Consider the following 11,194-nt stretch of genomic DNA (forward strand, 5'->3'; position numbering starts at 1 on the left):
AATATATTAAGTGCTTTATAACATGGTTCCAACAATACAATACTAAGAGAAATAGGCTTCCAGATGGCTTAGATCGTTCCCCTCTCACCTAGAAATATTAGTCCATGCAAAGATTGTCTACACTAGCCTTTAAACTAGAAGAAAGTCGACCTCATCTTTCATGTTTAGCTTCTATATTGACTATAAATACACTTTGGTTCACATAACTAGCAAGTTAGGTAATTTGTGGTCACTACAACACTAGTAATCTCTACACCTTCAATTGGAAAACTCAGTCACAGTCTCGTGGTCTCTCCCCATCACTCTTCTAGCATGAAAGAATGGACTCGACCCTCTGAAGTTACAATACTTGACCCTCCTTGTTATTATCATCTCTCTGCCAACAAGGAAATATGTACTTGACCAGCAAGAGAACTCACATTCAGCTCTTGAAATGACACTCCCAACTCAGAAATAAAGAGAAACTCAACCTGTCTAAAAATAGCAACTTAGTCTCTTTAGTAGTGGGAGATTCGGCACAAATACCAAGCAACTCGACTGGAAAAACCCAGGATAACTCAGCCTCTTTAGATGGAACTCGACCCCTAGATTATAGATCTTAGTAAACCATGCTTTTACCTCTGACTTCTACCATCCATGCTACCCTTGTGTCCCCTTGCCCCATTTATTACACCATAACATACCCCCCCACAACCTTTTTGGTCATGCCATTCCACTTTTCCTAATGTTATGAACCTGAAAATTTGGTCCCAATGCCCCTACAACTACACCCTTGGGCCCCCTTGGCTAAGGGATTAAACACATTAAGGGTTATGGGATGTGATAAGGGAGCCTCTAATCCCTTTATCACAACTAGAAATAGGCTCATGAACACCATCAATATCTACTGGAGGTGTTGCGATGAAAGCAATAATGAATACAAAAGTTGTGGTCTATAGGACAAGGATCATCAAGATGTTAAGCCATCCAATGTAAATAAGGTTTTTAGTGATAGTGATCTAGTCACATAAAAGACCCCATAAGAGACATTCATGTATTTTAAGGTCTGCTTTATTGTTGAGTTCACATATTTGGAAGCACAATCGCACAAGTGGAAACATCTCACATTTGGACTTTGGTGTCTCCTCATTTGCTAGACTCTGTCTCTGAGGAAAGGAACATTGTGCATTGGTTGGAATTCCACCTATAGCTATAGGTCTTAGTATATGATTGTTGTCATCTATTATAGAAACCAAATTGGCAAATTCAGATATGCATCTACATAGGTAAATGAGTAGATTCATAAATGGTTGCAACGCTGGGCTTGAATCCTTAACAAATTGCTTGGTATATATCTGCATCTATTTTAATTGTTGGTTCTTTGATTGGGCATAGTTATAGCTATTTGTGTGTAGAAAATAAAGTTTGGTGTGGTTGGGATTATTAGAGTGTTGTGTAGTCAACAAAGTGTTGTTTGGTTGGTAGTAATAGAGTGCTGGGATGCAAAGTAAACCAAACACAGTTTTGGAATTTAGTTGGTAGCGGTTTGGCCACCACATGCAAAGTAAACCAAGCAGTGAGCAAGTCTGAAGACAGAGAATATTACATTGTTTATTTCCATAGAGGATTTGTGTTGGTAAAATGAGTGGTGGCTAGACTGCAATGTTTATTTCCAATGAGGATTATATAGTATAATTCCCTTGTTTACAGATTAGTGTTTGTATATCTAACCAATTGATTTGAATTTTTGTTGAATACTTAATGGCAACTTGATATGTAGCTTTGATATATTGATACTCCCTCTTTGCAGTCTTCATATGGATTTCCATCAAATCCTACATGAACCTAGAGACTCGACTAATGGTGAAGGAAATATAAAGTTGACTATGATTCAAATAAATGAGACTACCAACAAATTGACTTTCAAAGAATCACAATCCTTAGTCGTCTTAGCTTTTGATTGAAATGGAGTAGAATGAGGCTTACAAATAATCCATTTTAAATATCTTCAGGATATCCAAAGCATACTTTGGTTGAGAAATGAAGATACTATCACCCAATTGAATAAATTTGATGCAAGAAATAAATTCTACAGATCTAAGTTAGTCATTTAAAATGTATCTTTCAATTGTGACTTTAGACTTAAATTGAATCACCATTATTTCTAGTGATAATCAAATCATCCACATGCTTCTGATTGAAATGGAGTAGAATGAGGCTTACAGATAATCCATTTTAAATATCTTCAGGATATCCAAAGCATACTTTGGCTGAGAAATGAAGATACTATCACCCAATTGCATAACTTTGATGCCAAGAAATAAATGCTACAGATCTAAGTTAGTCATTTCAAATGTATCTTTCAATTGTGACTTTAGACTTAAATTGAATCACCATTATTTCTAGTGATAATCAAATCATCCACATGAATCACAATTAAGAGAACTACATCATTCACATGTAACCATAAATACTATGATCTATGTTAGGATGCCTCAAACCAAGCTGTAGAAAAAAAATAGTAATCTTTTGATTTCATATCCTAGGTGCTTGTAATCATTGAGAGGATGCATGTCATGGGGAAACTATGCAATATAATTCCTGAGATAGTTCACCATTTGCTTGAAATATTGTAGGTCAAGGTTGATCTTTGGTGGTGGCCAAATAAAAATGGTTGAAAACTTCATTGGATCAATACTTAGTCAATTGTGGTTCACACAAAAATCCAAGATAATAAAGTTTCTTCTACCCAAATGCACACATCTTCATGTTCACAAATAACTTGTCATGTGCTGCACTTTATTCATCCTAGGTCTGGTTGAAAAGTAATATTTCTAAGTACACAATTAGAGTTGAGTAAAGATGTGTTTGTAGAACTTTGTTCATCATACCATGAATGTTGCAAGGCCATAATTGGTAACACTTAATGACATCAGTGGCCATGCAAGTAGTCCTTGTCACATCTTGAAGGATGTTTTCCACATATCCTTAGGTAAAATTACTAATCCATTACAGATCTTAAGCTGCATTTCACACTTAAATAATTAGTTGTCTCTGTTAATGAAATGATGTTTTTCTTTATTTACAAGTGAAGTACTAACACATGCTAGACAGTTCCAAGGCATGATAGGCATGCCAGGATGTATTGTCAGTGCCAAGGTGTGGCATGAATGCATGCTAGGGAGTGTGAGGGCCAAGTGCTAGGGAAACACAAGGGAGCACTCATTTCAAATTCATGGAAATGAATTGTTAGCAAGTTCCAGGTGTGCTAAGGAGGGAGTGAAAAGGTATACTAGCCAGTGCCAAGGCATCACAAGGGAGAACTAGGTCAAAATGTTTGGAAATGAACAAATAAGAGTGTAATGTTCCAAGGAGTGTCAGCAAATTCCAGGTGTCCCAAGGACAAAGTGTGTTAGGATAAGTTCAAAATAGGACTTACAGGAGGCAAGCCTATAGTTGTGATAAGGTGTGTAAAAAGTAGTTTCAGACAAAGGGAGAATTTGGGTTGGGCACAACATTATTTTGTCAATGACTTGGTTGGGTTCCCAAGTCGCAAACAAAGTAAGGCTATCTATTAGGGCATGATAGCCAGGGAGTGCTAAGGTGTTGTAGGGAATGCTAAGAAGTACTAACACATGCTAGACAGTTCCAAGGCATTTTAGGCATGCCAATACATGAAAAGTGCTATGGCATGCAGAGAATTTCCAGGCGCCAGGGTGTGGCACCAACAAATGATAGGGAGTGTTAGGGCCAAGTTTTATGGAAACACAAGGGAGCAATACTTTCAAATGCATGGAAATGAATCAATAAGAGTGTGACATAGAGTGTTAGCTAGCGAGTACGAGGTGAGCTAAGTGTCAGGGAGTGGTAGGATGTGCTAGGGAGTGCCAAAGCATGCCAAGAAATGCAGGGGATGCTAACACGTGCTACATGGTGCTAATGGATTATTAAGCGTGTCAGGTGTTATGGCATGTCAAGATTTAAACTTTGTTGCTTAGTTGTTTAATTTTACGACCACGGTTGGATGTAAGCCTTGTTCTCGTAACTTGCTAAGTTGGATAAGTTGAAATTATACATGAGTAGCCTAAGATTCTACTCACATTTCCTTAGGTAATCTGAGTAGAATAGTATGGTTGGATTACAGTAGGTGCTTGATTGTTATGAGTTAAGATCGGTTGCGAGTTGCGGTTCCCTTGGTGCCTCATCCTACCCCTTCACACTTCAATTACGACATCCCTCGGGTGAGACTCCTTACCCTCTCTAGGTAAGGTGAAAATGATGACATTGTTCTAGACTACAGTGGAGCCTTGTTGGCTCCTTGTCCTTGAACCCAGGGTCCCTTCCTTGTTCCCATTTTCGTGCCAACACATGCCAAGTCATGCCAAGTGCTAAGGCAAGCCAAGATGTGCAAGGTGTTAGGGTGTGGTGCCAACACATGCTAGCGAGTGTTAGGGAGTGCTAGGAAACACAAGGGAGCACTAGTTTCAATTACATGGAAATGAATGAATAAGAGTGTGTGATATGGAGTGTTAGCGAGTTCCAAGTGTGCTAAGGAGGGAGTGAAAAGGTATTCTATGAAGTGCCAAGGCATGATACAATGCTAGGGAAGCATGTCAAGATGTACCAAGTTCCAAGGCGTGCCAATGCGTGCTAAGGAGTGTCAGTGAGTGCTAGCGAAACATAAGGGAGAACTAGGTCAAAATGCATGGAAATGAATGAATAAGAGTGTGTGACAGTGAGTGCAGCGAGTTCTAGGTGTGTTAAGGATGGAGTGACATGCTATGCTAGGCAATGCTAAGGCATGCTAGAGTGCAAGGGAAACATCCAACCAAGATGTGCCAGGTGCGAGGGTGTGCTAATGTGCGTTAGGAAGTGTTACAGAGTGCCAAGGAAACACAAGGGACCATTAGGTCAAAATAATGCATGGAAATGAATGAATAAGATTTTGTGACAGGAAGTGTCAGTGAGTTCCAGGTGTGCTAAGGGAGTGACAAGATATTCTTTGCAGTGCTAAGGCATGCTAGAGGTCAGGGCAACAATATGCCAAGATGTGCAAGGTGCCAGGGTGTGCTAATGCATGCCAGGGAGTGCCACGAAAACACAAGGGAGCACTAGTTTCAAATGCATGGAAATTAATGAATAAGAGTACGTGACAAGGAGTGTCAATGAGTTCTATGTATGTTAAGGAGTGAGTGACAAGGTATACTAGGTAGTGCCAAGGAATGCTATAGTGCCATGGAGACATGCCAAGATGTGCCAAGTGTCAGGGAGTGCCATGGAAAAACAAGGGAGAACTAGCTCAAAATGCATGCAAATGAATGAATAAGAGTGTGTGATAGGGAGTGTCAGTGAGTTTCAGGTGTGTTAAGGAGGGAGTGACAAGGTTATATGCTAGGCAATGCCAAGGCATGCTATATTTCCAAGGCATGTCAGGGAGTGCTAGGGAGTGCCAAAGCATGCCAAGGAATGTAGGGGGTGCTAACACGTGCCACATAGTTCCAAGGGATTGTTAGATGTGCCAGGTGCTATGGCATGTCAAGATGTAAACTATTTTCTCAGTTGTTTTATGGCCACAGTTGGATGTGAGCCTTGACATCGTAACTTGTAAATTGTTAAGTTGGATAAGTTGAAATTATACATGAGTAACTTGAGATGAGTTACAGTCAATTCTTAAGTGAACAAGGCATATTCTAGTTGTAATAACTGTAACTTGGACAAGTTGTTGTAGTCGAGGCAAGACTTGGTTGGGTTCCCAAGTCCCAAAAAAGTAAGGGTAGTTGTGAGGGAATTATAGTTAAGGAGTGTCAGGGTGTGCCAAGGAATGAAAAGGCATGCTACCACATGTCGAACATTGCCAATTCATATCAAGGAATGTTATAAAGTGTTAGGGCATCACAAGGGAGAACTAGGTCAAAATACATGCAAAGGAACAAATAAGTGTGTGTGCCAAGGAGTGTCAATGAATTCCAGGTGTCTCAAGGACAAAGTGTGTTAGGAGAAGGTTAGAATAGGAATTGTAGGAGTCAAGCCTATGGTTACAATTATAAGGGGTTGGTTAAAGCAGTTTTAGAAAAAATGGAGACTTTGGGTTGCGCACAACATTGATTTTCCAATGACTTGGTTGGGTTCCCAAATCACAAAAATAGTAAAGCTATCTATGAGGGCATGATAATTAGGTAGTTCCAACGTGTGCCAGGGAATGCCAGGAAGTACTAACACATCCTAGACAATTCCAAGGCATGTTAGGCATGCAAAGACAAGCCAATTGCTAAGGCATACCAAGATGTGCCAAGTGCCAGGGTGTGGCATGAATGCATGCTAGGGAGTGTTAGGCCCAAGTGCTTAGGAAACACAAGGAAACAATAGTTTCAAATTCATGGAAATGAAGTGTCAGTGTAATGTCCCTTCCGAAATTAATTTTTACAGGTTTATTTATTCTATAATTTTGACAATTTTGGAGGCCATGGGACCCATGTGATTTTTGGAAAAGACTTAGGAAGGAAAAAGGTGCCGAACTGTTTTGTTGGCATAGTGTGGGGACCAACCACATGAGGAAATACGCACCACCTTAGAGGGAAGTCCAAATGACTAAGGAGAGAAATTATAATTGCTAGTTGGAGGGGGGCCACATGGGAAAAGAGGCCCACAAATTATAAATAGAGGGGGCTCAGCCTCCTTTGGTATCTTTTTGACATATTGAACTCAAACTTAGTTGTTTAAGCTGCTTAGCCGGGTTACAATGTTTTTTAGCACACGAGTGTCTCCTAGCAGAGATATCAACCCTTACTTCGGTGGACTTCGAGTGCCACCGTAGGAAGGAAATTCATACTACCTTGAAGGAGTGCTGGTGGAGTTTCACAGTCACATCATTCAGCATTTGTCTTAGCCAGTGCGTGTTTCTGGAAGATGCAGAAGGGGAAAATGTAGGTGTTGCTTGTGGGTTCATCGGGGTAGCAACTGCTGGGGGAGTTTGGGCATTAGACCTATAGTGGAGGATCAACCTTTTGAGAGAGTTTTGGATCATGAGGTTGCGGCATTGGAACAGTTCCATTTACAGTCACCTAGGCTTGCATAGAGAGGCATCACTGGGCTCACATGGGAGTTGGAGGAAGGAATTGTAGAGCTGGAACTAGTTGAGAGAAGTAGGAGATCATTTGGAGGGTGATTTAAGGAGGATTGCTAGAGTTGGGAGAGTAGAGATTGACAGGATCATTCAAAACAACATAATTTGAAATTGGAGGAGGGTCAAGCTGTGAAGGGTCAATTTTTTAAGGTTGGAACCAAGGGAAACCGTTTATGGGTTTTTCTGGGTTTTGGGCAAGGATCACTCTCCTGATTTTATAGAATTTTCTAGGTAGATCTGAGGGGTCAAACAGATGTCCTAACTCAGCTAGCAGCAAGAGGAGCTGAGGGCAATTTGGGCCAAAATTCCAAGGTCAACATTTTTCCAATTCCTTCATCATTTGTTATGGGTTTCCTGCGTAGAGGTTGGGATTAATTTCCCATAATTTTTTGAGCAACAGGAAAGGCTCTAATGACAGATCATTTCAGGCAGCAACACCTTTCTAGGTAGTAACAGTGCAGCTCTTGGGTCGGATTACCAGCAGATTTGAGGAGGGTGTTCCATTGTTCATCTTGGGATTTTGCTAGCTTGCCTAGAACAAGCCCAAGTGCACACATTCCAACACCTTGTTGTACACCTCTTCCCTTTTAATAAAATGAGTAGACAATGCAGTTTGGTTACCAATTTTGTGGTCTGATGGTTTGATTTAATTTTATGGTGTTATTTTTATTATATGCTTTGCATAGCACTATTTTTCCTAGTTTGGAACATTACAGTCAGGGAGTTCCAGGTGTGCTAAGGAGGGAGTGACAAGGTATTCTATGTAGTACTACCAAGGCATGCTAGATTGCTAGGGAAGCATACCAAGATGTGCCAAGTGCCAAGGTGTGCCAATGCGTGATAAGGAGTGTTAGGGAGAGCCAGAGAAACATAAGGGATCACTAGGTCAAAATGCATGGAAATGAATGAATAAGAGTGTGTGATAGGGAGTGTTAGCGAGTTCCAAGTGTGCTAAGGAGAGAGTGACATGGTATGCTAGGTTGTGCTAAGTCATGCTAGATTGCTAGGACGACATGCATCCAAGATGTTCTAGGTGCCAGGGTGTGTCAACATGTGCTAGGAAGTGTAAAGGAGTGCTAGGGAAACACAAGGGAGCACTAGGTCAAATTAATGCATGCAAATGAACAAATAAGAGTTTGTGACAGGAAGTGTCAGTGAGATATAAGTGTGCTGAGGGAGTAACAAGGTATGGTAGGTAATTCTAAGGCATGCTAGGGGCCAAGGCAACATGCCAAGATGTGCCATGTGCTAGGGTGTGCCAATGCATACCAAGGATTGTTATGGAGTGACAAGGAAACAAAAGGGATCACTAGTTTCAAATACATGGAAATGAATGAATTAGAATGTGTGACAGGGAGTGTTAATGAGTTCTTGGTGTGGTAAGGAGGGAGAGACAAGATATGTTAGGTAGTGCCAAGGAATGCTAGAGTGCCAGGGAAACATAACAAGATGTTCCATGTGCCAGGGTGTGACAATGTGTGTCAGTGAATGTTAGGGAGTGCCATAGAAGCAAAAGGGATAAATAGCTGAAAATGCATGGAAATGAAGAGATAAGAGTGTGTGATAGGGAGTGTAATGAGTTCCAAGTGTTCTAAGGAGGAAGTGACAAGGTTATATGCTATGTAGTGCCAAGGCATGCTAGAGTACCAGGGCATGTCAGAGAGTGCTAGGGTGTGCTAGGGAGTGCAAAGCATGTCTGCAAGAAATGTAGGGGGATGTTAACACACGCCACATAGGGCTAAGGGCTTGTTATATGTGCCAGGTTCTATGGAATGTCAAGATGTAAACTATGTTTCTTAGTTTTTTTATGGCCATGGTTGGATGTGAGCCTTGACTTGGTAACTTCTTAAGTGGGATGAGTTGAGATTGGACATGAGTAGCCTAAGATGTGTTATAAGAACTTCTTAGGTGAACAAGACATAGTCTAGTTGTAGTAACTATAACTTGGTTAAGTTGTTGTAGTCGGAGCAAGACTTGATTGGTTTTTGGTAAAGTCTAAAAAAAAGTAAGGGTAGTTGTGAGGGCATGACAGCTAAGGAGTGCCAGGGCATGCCAAGGAATGAAAAGGTGTGCTAACACATGGCAGACAGTGTCAATGGATGTTGAGGAGTGTTAGGGGAACACAAAGGAGAACTAGGTCAAAATGCTTGGAAATGAACAAATAAGAGTGTGTGCCAAGGAGTGTTACTAAATTCCAGGTGTCCCAATGATGAATTGTTTTAGGAGAAGTTCAGAATAGGACTTGCAGGATTCAATCCTATGGTTGTGATAAGGTGTAGACAAAGCATATTTAGAGAAAGGGAGATTTTGGGTTGGACACAATATTTTTTTGCTAATGAATTGGTTGGGTTCCGAAGTCGCAAAAAAAAGTAAGGTTATCTATGATGGCATGACAACTAGGGAGCGCCAAGGTGTTCTAGTGAATGTAAGGTTCCCAAGTCATGGAAAAATGTAATGCTAGCTCTGAGGTCATGACTGCCAATGTGTTTTGGGGAATGCTCGGGCATGCTAACATGCGCTAGATAGTATGAAGACATGTCAAACAAGCTAGGATGTGCCAAGTGCTAAGGCATGCCAAGATGTGCAAGGGTGTGACAATGCATGCCAGGGACTGTCAAGGCAACAAAAGGGAGGAACAAGTTAAAATACAAGGAAATGAACACATAATAAGGTTAATAAGTCATCAATTTACCTTTTCCATGAGGGGCGTTCTAGGCACACCAATGCTAGGTTCCAATAGGTGCCAAGTGCCAAGTGTCAATGCATTCTAAGTGCCAAATCATCCTCTATTTCTTCTCATCTACTTTCCAATAATTGATCTCAAATAACTATAATATTAAATCATGCCAAATCATACAAAGTCATCTCAAAGCATGCCAAACATGCTAATACTTGCCAGGTGCCAACATGTGCCAAGTACCAATGTGTGTCATGGAGTGTGATGCATGCTATGAAGTGTCTGAGCATGTCGAAGAGTGCTAAGGTGTGCTAGAGAGTGCCAATGCATGTCGAGAATTGTTAGAGAGTACTAGGACAACATAAGGGAGCACTAGGTCAAAATGCATGGAAGTGAATGAATATGAGGGTGTGTCGTGGAGTGTCAATTAGTGCTAGCTGTCATGCCATGGAGGAGTGACAAGGTATGCTAAGCATGGCTAAGGCATGCCAGGGAATATCAGGGCATGTTGAGAAGTTCTAGAGTGTGCTAGGTAGTTTTGGGGTGTGCTAACATGTGCCAAATAGTGCTAAGGCATGCCATGTGCTAAGACATGCTAGGATGTACAGGGTGCCAAAGTATATTGCCAATATGCGTCAAGGAGTTTCAAGGCAACAAAAGGAATAACCAAGCTAAAATTCAAGGAAATGAACACATAAGAGGGTTAATAAGTCGGGACTTTATCTTTTTTAAAAGGGGCATGCTAGGTGATGAGCCTAGGTATTGTAGCAAGAATGTTGCAACTCCCAGGGCTACCAACTTTACTTATCAACCTAGGGTTCGTACAAAATTGGAGGTGAAAATTCTATATGCACAAGTAGAAGTGAAGGTACTGCTTGTTGTCACTTCTCATCTGGCAAGAGATCCCAGGGGTTCCAAGCCAGACTTTTATAGGGTCAGAAGAAGCTTGATTTTGATGGAAGAAGAACAAATCTATTCTAAGTGGGAGCTACTCTACTATAGTAATGAAGAAAACAAACTGTAATGCTAACTCACACCAGACCCTAACTAACCATCTAAATAGCTATGTGAAGCAGAATTGCTAAAGCAACAATAATCTAATGCTACTATCTACGTTACAGAAGGAAAAGCATTAAAACTAGACTAAGGGGTAAGAAAAGGAAACTAAGTTAAGTTTTTGTTTAAGTGGAAGAGAAGTCAGAGATCAAAATTGGTCAAATGAGGACATAATGAGAAACAATGCATAAGAGCTGTTGGATCAGGTGGGTGAAAGGTAAATGAATAGCTGAGATTGGATCGCAGGAGGGTACGTAGATAGATGGGCAAGCAGGGTTAACTAATAGGATGAACGGTGGAGATTATGTCACAGCGGTTGAGTGAATAGATGAACGAACAACGTTAACAGGAGATGGACG

This window comes from Pinus tabuliformis, chromosome 1_2 (genome assembly GCF_031772625.1).
Source record: "Pinus tabuliformis cultivar Carrire ecotype Pingquan chromosome 1_2, CPIR1, whole genome shotgun sequence".
Classification (NCBI taxonomy): domain Eukaryota; kingdom Viridiplantae; phylum Streptophyta; class Pinopsida; order Pinales; family Pinaceae; genus Pinus; species Pinus tabuliformis.